Source organism: Pteropus alecto, unplaced genomic scaffold, assembly GCF_000325575.1.
Source record: "Pteropus alecto unplaced genomic scaffold, ASM32557v1 scaffold3, whole genome shotgun sequence".
Classification (NCBI taxonomy): Eukaryota; Metazoa; Chordata; class Mammalia; order Chiroptera; family Pteropodidae; genus Pteropus; species Pteropus alecto.
This window is the reverse complement of record NW_006442484.1, coordinates 57,275,848-57,288,385: the sequence shown is the minus strand read 5'-3', so window position 1 is coordinate 57,288,385 and position 12,538 is coordinate 57,275,848. Positions and strand designations below refer to the sequence as shown.

Here is a 12,538-nt window from a genome sequence, read left to right as displayed (position 1 = left end):
TATAGTTTTTTCTTTCCCATGTATTTGTTATATATAATAAATACTCAGTGATGAGAAAGAATTGGCATTCTTAAATTTGCGATATCTCATAACTGTAAATATAATCAAGCTAGTACAATCTGTACAGGTACCAATATTTCATCTTTCTCCACATCTTGAGACAGAGCATTAGTTTATATAGGACTCAGTGTCTAGGTTTTGAGTGATGCCAAGATCAAGGGAAATGATGGTTATTGAAAAAGAGAAAAAATAATTTATATCGAGTGAGAATAAAATATTTCAGACCTTCAAATCATCTCTATTTCATCAACTTTCTTCCCTGGTCCTCCATTTTCATCCCCAGAGCAGAAAAATCTCTGGCATATAAATTAAATCAAAGAAGAAGGGAATGGAATGTGTTTTATAACTCATCCAGTAGAGGAAAAGAAGATATTGGTTTTTATTTGGAAGCATCTTAGAATCTCCCAGTTAAGCACACGTATCCGAAGCGTCCTGAACAAGTTACATATTAGGAATACACAGACCACAAAATCTATTCCATTTAGGTGAATGGAATCAACAACTGAGGGGAAAATGTAATAATATTATTAAATGTGAAATCCAAAAATCATGAATTCTCAGAAGCACCTTGCTATATTTATAGTATATAGTTCTTTTAAGAGAAGTTAAAATCACAACCAAATACTCATGAATAGCTTTATGACTAATACAGCACCATTGTTTGAAATGGAACTAAGATAAAGATAATATTTTATAAAACAGAAACATATTTTAAGCATATTTATATAATAAGGTAAGAAAGATAATGAATCCCATAGCATCAGAAAGAGCTTAGTGAGAAGTTGATGAATTTTTGAGCATACAAATAGGTAGGACCACTTCATTTGGAAAAAATTTAACTGTGAAAATTCTCAAAGAATAAAATGAAAATAACAAATCAAATAATTGCCTTTTATCATTTAGTTTTTCATAGCTTTCCGTGGCTAATATAATAAATCCAAATACAGCTCTCTTTGTCTCCTTCAAATAACCTCTACATGGCTAAAAGGAATGACACTCGTGTCAAATCAACACATTCTGAATATATAATATTCAGTGAAAAGTAAGGTTTTTAAAGTGATATTTAAGATATTTGCTAAAACAAAAAGTGACTAAATAGGATTTAGCATTCTATGAAAAACTTGGTTTTCTAGCTTAGTCATCACATAAAAAAGTGTGAATCTATTGTCATAACCATCACTCAGGTGTTTCCATAAATCAGCCCTATGCCTCTCGTATAAAACAAATTCCATTTAAACTTCTGCCTGGAATTTTAGTTTGGTTAACAGGTGCAGAAATGTAACTAGCCCTGATCTCCTTTGTAAGATAAAAGTTATGGCAAGTAAACCCTTCCTTCTAAACGAAGCCCAAAAATGCAACATCACAGAGCTTAGTAAAGCTTAAAAAGGAACAGCAATTTTACTGACTTTTACTTGTAAGTATGAAATCACTTGCTTTGTTAAATATTGATACATTATTTTGCATGAATTTTTATTGAAGAATTACAAACCCAAGTGTTGAAAAAGTCCTTGGAGTTAATAATGCAACACATGCTTACCCACTTCATGAAAGAATCCATTTTAAAAGATGCAATAACAAATCTTAAGTGAGCATATTCTGTGTGCTAGGCACTATTCATGGTCCTAGAGAAATACAAATAAAACATAATTTCTACTATAAAGAAACTCACAATTAAGTCCTGACAGATAATCATCCAGCCTCTATTTGCATGTGTCTTATAATTTGGAATGTCGTTCTTGAACAATACTAATTTTGATACCTTTTTTTCTCATATTGAGATGAAATTTACTTCTCTATGTTTTTTACCCATGGCAACAATTTTTCCTCTCTGGAGCAAAGGAATAATGAGTTATGTATTTTAAAATATTAGGATGGATATCATATTTTTCCACTCACCCATGGCCCTTTTGCAAGTGTTTCTTCTCCAGATGAAACATAATGTCCTTATCTGATCTTTATTTGATATAGTTTCCATATCCCCCTAGTATCTGTATCATCCTTCTTCAGAAAAACTCTACTTAGTCAATATATTTAAGTGTAGATCTCAGAATTGCACAGTCTACCACACTTGTGGTCTGACCAGCACAGAATATAGTTGAACTTTGAGAAAGTAAATTAGACTGAGAACCATGATCTCTAAATTCAAGTCCTACTTGACTATAGATTCACTGTGGAATCATGACCAAGTCCTTTCACATCTCAAGTCTCAATTTCCTCATCACTTTTATCTCTGTAATTCCAAGATTTTAGATATTTAAAAACCAAGCACTATACTCCTATTATTGCTACCTAAGACCTCATTCACTATTTTTGTTACTTGTTCTCACCTTAAATTCAAAACTCTTTCTAAATAAACTACTGTTAAGCCATGTCATTCACTCATTCATTTATTTATTCAACCATTGATTTATTATATATTATATATGTATCGAGGGCAACCAATTACCAACACCAAACTAAGCTATGAGAAGACAGAGAGAAACAAGGCAGAGTCCGGGCCTGAAAGGAACTTGCTATCAGACCATCCTGGTTCCTTGCATCAAAGATCTCACAGACTGAGAGGTAAATAAACGATTATAAAATATACAGTAAAGGCTATGATAATGGTCAGTTCGGAGTGCTTGGGGACCCTATAGGGGAAATCTCCAGGCTGGGTAGATGTGTCTCTTCACAGTGAGATATACCAATTGACTTCATCATTCTCCATCCAAACTCTGACTTCTTGCTTCTGAGATTTTATTCACTCTTCATGTTTTCTTCACACCCTTCTTTCCACAATACCTAGAGCAGATAGCAGCTTAACAGTGAAACCTCCGTGACTCCCTTGGCAGTCTTCCTAATTCTGTTAGGGTACTTCTCATGTTATTTCTTAATTGTTCATGCAAATCTGTCTTTTCCTTGGCCTGGGAGCAAAGAGAAGGCAGGAAATTACTGCCTGCCAGTTGTTTCCATTTATTTCAACAAACATTTTTTGGGGTACCTACACCATATCAGACACTATTCTAGGTGCTATTATGTTAAAATGAAGCAGATAACAAGTCTCTGCTCTCAGGTTTACATTCTAGCAGAGGAGGTAGAGGTGAAGATTAATCAAACAATAAACAATAACAAGAACAGCGAAACTAGAAAGTTCTAAGTTCTATTCAAAGAATTAAAAATAGAATGAAGTGATTCAAGGTGACTGGGAGGTTACTGGAGATTAAGTCTCTCCAAGGAGAGTGTAGCATTTAAAACTTGGCCTCTGAAGCATAATAGAAATGGGTCCAGTCTAAGCTCCACTTTACTATTTAACCTTGGGCAAGTTGTCTCATTTCTTTATGTCTCGTATTTAAAATGGAGAGAAAAATATCTTCCCACATGGACGATGGCTATTATGAGGAATAAAGAAGACAATCCATGTTGTGCTTAGAGCAATGGCATGCACAGAACAAACTTTTAATATATGGAAATTATTTTTAGGGATATAATATATATTTATTATAAAAGTAAATAAGAATAAGGCATATTTCATCAGTTAAATAAAGCATAGTGGGAATCATATGGTCAGAGTTAGAAGGACTCATCAATCATGCTTATTCAAAGGAGTGCCTCTCATACCTTTAGAGACGAGAGAGCTGGTTCTGGAAAAACATGGCAATATAGAGTTAAGAAATAATACAGCTCTTCTAATTTTTTTTTTCAAATAGGTGCATTGGTATCATATCTGAACAAGAGGAAGGATCATTCTTTCATTTTAAAAGAGATCCATCCTGATAAAGCATATACCCTTAAACCTCTTGTGTGTTTCTAGGCACAGGATGACTGAGTCAATATTGCAGTGGCTTTGCAGAGCCAAATTCTTTACGTTCATGAATCCTTGAGGAAAAGCCAGTACAGACTATGGAAATATGACGGAGATTATCTCAAAGTCATGTTAGACTCTCTACTAATGTTTATCTTCAGAAGCTACTTCCCTTTTCCAAAGTCATGTAGCACCTGCACCAACTCTTACTGTTCCTCAATTATCGTAAATGCTTCACTTATATAATTAATCATCTGATTAATTAGTTATATAATATAAAAAGATTGTTTTGATGTCAATAACAAAAACCTTTTTATTGAATTAATTGATATCTTTATATGAGCATCCATATTATACTACTCGTTTTTATAACCAGTCCATAAATAAACAAATGAGTATGGCCCTTTGAAACCAACATCAGGAAGGTATGGATGAGGTGCAGCCTACCCAGCCTCACTTTAAGGCTTTTTTCCAGCCTCACTCTGGACAGAAATATACTTTACTGGTCCAACTGCTCTGGAAATGTGGTCTTGATTAATATCTATCTCCCGTGACACTAAATGAGTCTTTTTAACTCAGATATTTTTACTTCTAACTTTTTAATTAATTTGCATTATTTCTCTTGCATCAGGTAAGAAGTGAAAAAAAATGCTTTCCTTTATTTTTTCCAAACCAAATTTAATCAAACACAAGAACCTAACTCAAAGTTAATGAGATGTCTAAAATCAGGTATTATGGAGGAGAGAGGGACAAGGGAAGAGGGGGGAGGAGCAAGTCCTGGTCCTCCACTCCTAGTGATCTTACTGCTATTGCTAAACCTGCCAGTCTTCCTGATCCATCAGAGGCACTCCTCCCACAGGAAGCTTAGGCACAGTGATCTCCTAAGGCAGCAGCTCATAGGATCTCCATGGTCAACCCATTCTGCAAAGTGCATTTTGAGGAAGCTCTGTGCCCTTCCTCTCTGGGGGCGGCTCCCCTTACTGGACTTCCTCATCTTCTCAAGATCCTAACCACCTTTTTCCTTTACCTCATGATGCCTCCATCCTCTGTTACAGCCTTTCTCTGCCACAATACAGCTTAACTCTCCCCCACAGACATAGGCCTTGAAAACAAAGTTTTTATGAGTCTAGCTATGAGAACAAAGCACAGAGTTATGTCCTAAATCGTCACCATAATACATCAAATTATTAGTAAATATATTATATAAATAACACTTTTAACTAGTAGAATTAGAAAATATAGACAAGCCAGAAACATAAAATAATCCCACCACCAAAAGACAAACATCATGGTTATTTGCATGTACCCTTTCAGATAATTTTTGTAAAATATATATTGAGGTTTTTATAAGGCAATAAAATACATTTTAATAAACTGAATTCTCCCTAAAGAACAAGCTAAAAAGTTTCATAGTCATTTAAGCATAATTTATCAAAATGCACACACATACAGTGTGGTTCTTATGTAAGTTTCAATCCCTCTCAGTCAGGAATCAGTGAAGCCTTCAAAGAGTTAAACTGAAGATCTCTAAATTACCCATTTGCATCTTTATCTTTCATTCCCCCATATCACCAATTTCCCACCATTTCCCATACTACTTGCAGGGGCCCTTCTGGTCTCAGAGCTTTTATACCACTTACAAGGTATTCTCAGTCTTGCAGTCTGCAAATACCTCAAATTTACCCATATAGCATGAGGACATCATCAACAGAGTTTCTCCTTAAATTGTCCCTGTGCCTAACTGATTTCTATCTAGATCTCAGAATGCTAAAACAGCTTTACCCTCTAATCACCATGAAGATGTTTTGTTTCTCTTTTTACTCTGTGGAGGCCTCTCTCTGAAGCTTGGACTAGAAAAGGGTTTGGCCATTTAATCATCACATGCCCACAATGTACTTGTGCCAATGCTGCCATTCCTACAACATTTGCACGGTGCTCATCGGAGTTGACTTGTTTCTCAAACTAGTACTCTCCTTCCCTGCCTTACATGGCATGAGTAAAAAGCCATTCATTGACATTAATGGAGGCATTTGATTTAGTTCAGAACAAGGAGTTAGTACAACTAGTGTCACATTAAATAACAATAGCAATGACATTAAGAGATGTACTTATTTTTACTTTTATTCAAGATGTATCACTTGACTATATTAAAAAGTACTTAAACCACTTTCAAACTTGAACACAACATAAAATTGAATAATTAAAAATAATATAAGAATATTATATTACTTAAATAAAGGAATGCGCAAATAGCTGCTACCCATCACCTGAGCTGAAGTTTGTGTTGAAGAACAAAATTCAACTGAGTAAGTTTGAAGATCTAATTGCTTTATTAAGTGATTCATAAATCGGGCAGCATCTCCTCTAGCAGCTAGAAGGGTGTTCTGAGGGGGTTGTACAAAATGAAAGGTTTTTATAGGAAAAAGGAAAGCTATTAACAAAATCAAAGAAGGGATTATTTTTAGACTAGGATTTTTTTTTTTAGGTGTAAGGGGAGAAATTCAGGGGTTTTTATCATGCAGATTGCCTCTTCTTTCTATGGGAGATGGAGAGGGAACTATGTGACAGATTACCTCATTGGTGTTGACCATAAAATTCCAGACTGGTTAATTAAAATTATGTTTCTGGGAGAAGCTGAAATACCAATTAGGTCAGGTATTAAATCTAGGTTTGGTATCATGGGCTTTAGCACAATGATGCCATCTTGGGCCAGTGGTTTTCTCTTTAACATCGGCTACTACAAAAGGGCATTGAACCTTATGGGACGAACTAGTCCAGTAAATACAATCTTTTTTTCTAACAGGCTTTATGATACGTTGCTTCAAGGAGTCTCTTTACAAGAACAAAGATGAAGTAAAAACACTATGGCCACTAGGGAACACACTGCCTTACTTCTTACTTGGAAAAAAAAATTATTAGCTGGAAGTTACTTATCTGTTCACATTCATAACCTTTGGACCAATGGCATTTCAAGTAAGACACCTCAGAGCAAGAAATGACAATATGGGGGATGGGGAGAGAAGAAAGGGAGCAAAAAAGAGTAAGAGGGAGAGATCAGAGGTCTTGGGGAGGTGAGAGGGATGAAGAGAGCAAACAATTGGATTGGGAGGAGGAGGGCAATTTATGGAAAAAGAAATTTAAGGAATAGTTATTTCAAACAGTCCTTCAAGAAGAAGCATTTAAGCAGAATGGCAGGAATATGGAATGGCAGCAAGACAACAGGGAGCAGAAAGGTGGCACCCTGGGAAGGCCTCTTGCCCTCAAGTCTCAGAAGGCCAACCTGCCATGTGTACAGGGTTGGTTGGCAAGAAGCTGGTTTGGCAAGCTGGGCAGAATGAGGCCAAGACACAACTCCAAAAATGACTGTTCAGGCCTCCGGGTGAAGAGGGAAATGTGTTTAAAATAAAAGTTTTGTCATGTGCATATTTTCTTCCTCCCAATACTTGACCTCAAGATATGCAGATTAGATTCTTTATATTCTGCAGGACAACCTTGTCCTACAGCACTAGATCTGCTCCTTAGGTAGAGAATAAAGGAACAGCTCGTCCTCTCCGATCAGAGGCTAGCCCTCCCTCTCAGGCTGTGGAGGTGAGGTGGCAATCATAAAAGCAGGCTGCTGGATAGCATCTAATCTGGCTACACTTGGAAAACAAAATCCTGGGATCTTAAAGCAGCCCTAAGCAGCATTAGAAAAGACACGCTAAAAAAAGGAAACAGACTAGGCCTTGCTTGCAAAAGACAAATCCATCTGTGGTCTGCCTGGGGAAATATGGGTCAGAACTGCCAAGCAGAGCAAACCATCAGAAAGTATTGTTTAGGTTTGAAAAGATGAGTAGGAAGAGAAAAATGACTGCTCTATAAGTGGAGGTTAAGAAAGAAATGGGAATGAAAGCCCCAGTGTTCCACCTCTCAAACTTTCCAAAGGCATGTGGCTCAGTTTTTGACAGGACAGCATGATCTGAGCTGGTAATTTGTAATCAAGCTCACGGACCCAAGTCTTGTAAACAACCAGTGATGATGCTGACGTCCCCCCAGAGAGCTGAGACTTCACTGTTCCAGCATTTACATAATAACATTATATTTCTCCTTTAAATAAGATGTACATGAATGTTCACTTGCACCCAATTACAGTAATGCATGATTTACATAAAATTAACTCTCCTCCTTAATTACAGTCACACAGGGATTAAGGAAGAAAGGGCTTTTACTTTGTAAATATTATATGCTTTAACACTTAGCCTCCCTATAAAATATAACTGGCCCAATCCCAAACAAAAACAAGTTTTTAGTCACTGGATTTTACCACATGCTTTCTTCTCTTTTATCAGGATTACATGTACACCGAATCACGAGAGTCTTTCTCTAGTTAGAGCAAAGGGATCCAGTTCTGAAATGTGAGTGTATAAAGCAGAGTACTTTGTAGCAAAGATCTCAGGTTCAGAAGTTTTGCATACACTGCTGAGTTTAACTGTCTGGGTAAGGAATCTGCAAAGGGCAAGAGAATGAGTCTCTAGTTTTCCAAAAGCAGCAAGGAAAATGCTTTCTTCAAAGGGCGATCCAAAGCCGCTTTGACAACAAAATGATTAAAGGCTGCCTCTTCTCTCTTCTTGCATCTGTCACTTTTCTGCATTCCTTTTTCCACAAACATGAACACAATTTTTCTCTGAATGAGACTTCAGATTGCACATTAACGGGGAATTAAAAGTGAAGTTCACTGTAACCCATACCAAAAGCTTTTTTCCCCCAGCCTCTGCCAGACCTGATGCCAGAAAAACGGAGCTGAAGAAAAGTCATTGAGCTGGCACAATAAATAAATGATTGAAGGCAACAGGGATTGAAGTTTCATCGTTATCAGTTTCAGTGGGGACGTGAAAATGCTTCTCTGAAAAGCTGCACAAAAATATCTCAAGGAGACCGAATGCTCACCGCACTGGCTAACCATAAAAGATGGAAATTTCATTTTTGCCACATTTTCAACCCTTTTTTCACTTAGTACGTGGAAGAGCCAGATGCCATAAGAAAAGGCTTTGGAGGGGAAAAAAAGAGACAAAATAACCAGTGAATGCCTGGGAAAATTCACAGAAGAGCAAGATCTTATATTCAGAGCAGATTGCATTTACAAAGAAAGGACTGTAAATGGAAATTAAGCAAATTGGATCTTATTTTCAGAAAATATAAAAATAAAGAACATATTCCCAACTCAGGGCCTGAGTTAATTTCTTTAGCAAAACCTTTCAACATGATGCCTAATAAACTAGTATGTATATCACCCTAAGAACTTTCATGAAAAAATCATTAACCAAAAATTGCATTTAATATGTGGAAGCACATGGTATACGATACAGAATTATTTTACTTCATAATCTCTGCCTATCTATTCAATAACAAAACCTAAAGTGAAAGGACCTTTTTCAAGTCCTTGAATCCAGGAGGGCATCTGTGGGGAGATTTTCAAAGACATCTTTGGAAAGGCTGGAAGTAATATGCAGTTACCTGGTAGTTTGGGGGGACATTGGTCCAGTCACCTGTGTTTTGCTTCTTTCTTTTCATTGCTGCAAATTTTTCTGTCAGGATCTGAGACATTGGAGAGATTAAATTGTTGATTTTTTTTTCCTTCTTTGAAATCAAGGTCTTCCTGTTCTCCTGAGTTATCATCTCCCTGGCACTAGCTGCTTCCCATTGTGCCTGATGCTGTGAATCAGCCTTGGATTTTCTACCCTTTGATCCTTCATTGAGTTGTTGTTTCACAGTATCAAAAAGACTCGAAAGCTATAACTTGAATAGTGGCCATACTCAAAGGAACACTATGCCAGACTTGATCTTGAATACACAAAGTCAAAACCCCTTCCATTTAAGACAAAACCTTCTGTTTAACCTGATAGTAAGGGAATGAAACTGTCCTTAAAAGACTGATTTTTCTTTCTAGCTACGTCTGAAGATTTTAAGAATTGATATTATGGTTGATTGATTGTGATTGTATAATGTACACAAAATTACAATTTATAAATAAAGATAAAAATAAAATCCATACATATTGATTTCTAACTCATCTTTTATAGGAGAGGTGTTGTTTTGGGCCAGGTATGAATACTATTTCACTTATTTCTTACAATAGGGCCCTGAGACATGTTATTATTATAACAGTTTTATGATGTAATAACTGTAAAGTAACTTGTAAAGTTGTAAATAACTTAAAGTCACAGAGCTAGGATGAGCCACAGTCAAAATTTAAACCCAGATCAAACCAAAATCTATTCTGCTCCACTATATCACGCCTTTTCTATTACTTTTTGTCTTATACTAGCATGCTAGAAGTCTTTCAAGGTCACCTATTGGCCAGACAAATACTTGTTCTGATAATGCTGCCATTGCGGAAATTATTTTTGAAATTTTGCTATGGAAGGTATCCTCAGAGACAATTTATGAACTATACCAGAACACTTGTTTCAACATATATATCATAAGAATGCTGTTTCTAGTTCCCTACCTTTCTTTTCTTTCTCTCTTCCTCCTCATTCTCTAAATTTTAATGAACTTAGCTGTCCACATAGCTTTTTTATCTAAAGTATAGATGCCAGGAGAAAGAGTTTAACAAGATAATTTCAGATAAGTAATATATGAGATATTATCTTGTTATAATATACGAGTAATATATGAGACATTATCTTGTTCAAATGTATACTTGTTTCTCTGTCTCTTTTCTATGTTTGGCTCATCTACCTCAAGGAATGTTAAGCTTTACAAGATCAAGAAGCCTGTCTCGTTTATGTGACCCCAGTGCTTAGAATAGTTCTTAGAACATTGTAGGTGCTTAATTAACACTTTTTGAATGAATGAATGAATGAATGAATGAATGAAATTAAAGTCACCTCTGAGATTTTATGAATCTATCTGGAATAACTGGCTATATTAGTCAGGGACATAACTGCTATAATGACATAAATCAGCAGAAGTTGTACAAGACATGTTTGGTTTGAAAGTTACTAGTCTCTGAAAAAGGCCCCCAAAGTCTAAGCTGACAGTGCAGAGGCTGCTAAAAAGGGCCTTGGAGTGTCTTTTCCTTTCTTCTTTCTTTCTTCCAACCCTCCATAAGCCATACTAGCTTCCAGGCAGCACCCTGGTGGGGCAAAAGGTAGTATGGAGCTTGTGTGCTATAAATTACAGTCATTATAACATGTCAGTTACCCCCTAGCTGAGATCTTTAACTCATTGCAGCGAGAGCTTTCAAGGGCATCCACTTTCAGAAAGGTTTAGGAGCATTAAATGCTTTTTGCAACCCAACAGGCTTTTTAACTCATGTGCATCTGACACTTATGGGGTGCATTTTATCTCCCAACCTATTTAACTAGGAGTCTTCAGATTAAAAATGATTTGTTGCTTCTAAAAGGCACTTGAACTCTAAGCTTCATTTGTAAAAGCTGTTCTATTTCCCTTATTTCTCATTCTGTCCCTTCAATACCTAGTACAAAGCAGCATAAGGGGCACAATGCATTGTGGGTACCTTGACTGCCAAATACAGCTGTATCATAAAGCTCATTTAGAAAAATGAGTAAAGGCTAAGTCACTATTGAAATATTCAGATAGCAGACATACACATTTTGAATAGTCAGGATGGAAACATACCCTTGTTTTACTTCTTATTAATATCACTTATTTCTGACCTTTTCTCAAAGTTGGAAAACTTTTTAAGTGGCTCTGCATGGCAGAGGTCAGAATGGCCAAAAGGAGAACCGATATGTAGGATAAAACTCAAACACTAGGCAAGAATAAAGGAACAAGGGACACCTAGTCTGATTTCATTTATTCAAGACACGGGTTCTGATTCTATCATTAGCCATTCATGTGCTGAGATGCAAGTACAAAAGAAAAATGTTAGCTACCGAAGAACAGTACTTCCAAAGCTGCTGAGGTAGAAACTGTAAAATGAACCCTGCTTTCCATGAGGTCAGCCATAAATGAAAGAGATGTATTCAGAATAAATTACCACCAGCGAAGGCAAACAGAGAGCCCTCTCTGGTGAGGAAAGCAGGTACTTTTGGATTTCACATGCCAAGCTTTGTCATATAGAAGAGCTGAGAGTGAAGAAAGGAAAACCCATTTTAAATGACCTAATTGTAAGGATCTATATTGCACCCCCTACCTGTTTTAAAATTTCAAATAAAAAGAACCTGCTTAGGTAATGGTTAATAAAAATGATTAGTAGCTAGAAGGCATTGAATCTGTCAGACCCAAAATGTGTTAAAGAGAAAAATCGATAAATCTTACAGGAAATTAAACTGTTCTTAATTGCATACATTACTATTACGTGTTTGTACATTTATTATTAAAATTTGATTATTCTTTTCTTCCTTGGTATAAGAAAAGTAAACTGGAGGTCCAGTGAGATTTAATTGTGCTGTATTTGTTATCTGAATTGGGTCCATTCAGATCTGTCCTGGGTCCAATGAACTATTCCAAGAAGAGGCTATGGGGACAGAACAATATGAGGAGCTACAAATTCAGTGCAAGGACAGCCTTAGATAACTATAAAGGGATTTACCAGCTGCAAGGACCTCCACACTAAGTACATGGGCACCAAGGCAAAATGTTAGCAATACACTTTTAATCTCTGAGTAGAGACCTGATCTAAAAACCAATGGCAAGATCTATGAAGCCAAGCTATCTATAAATAATGCACACTGGTTCCTTAAAATATAT

At 36.2% G+C, this 12,538-nt stretch overlaps 1 long non-coding RNA gene across 1 annotated transcript; it reads left to right on the top strand.

The window, feature by feature from the left end:
• Window positions 1-6,346: 6,346 nt before the first annotated feature.
• LOC112470245 lies at window positions 6,347-9,869 on the top strand. The gene is made up of 2 exons (XR_003042887.1): window positions 6,347-6,814; window positions 8,589-9,869. It is a non-coding gene; the product is annotated as an uncharacterized LOC112470245 (long non-coding RNA).
• The last annotated feature ends 2,669 nt before the right edge of the window (window positions 9,870-12,538 follow it).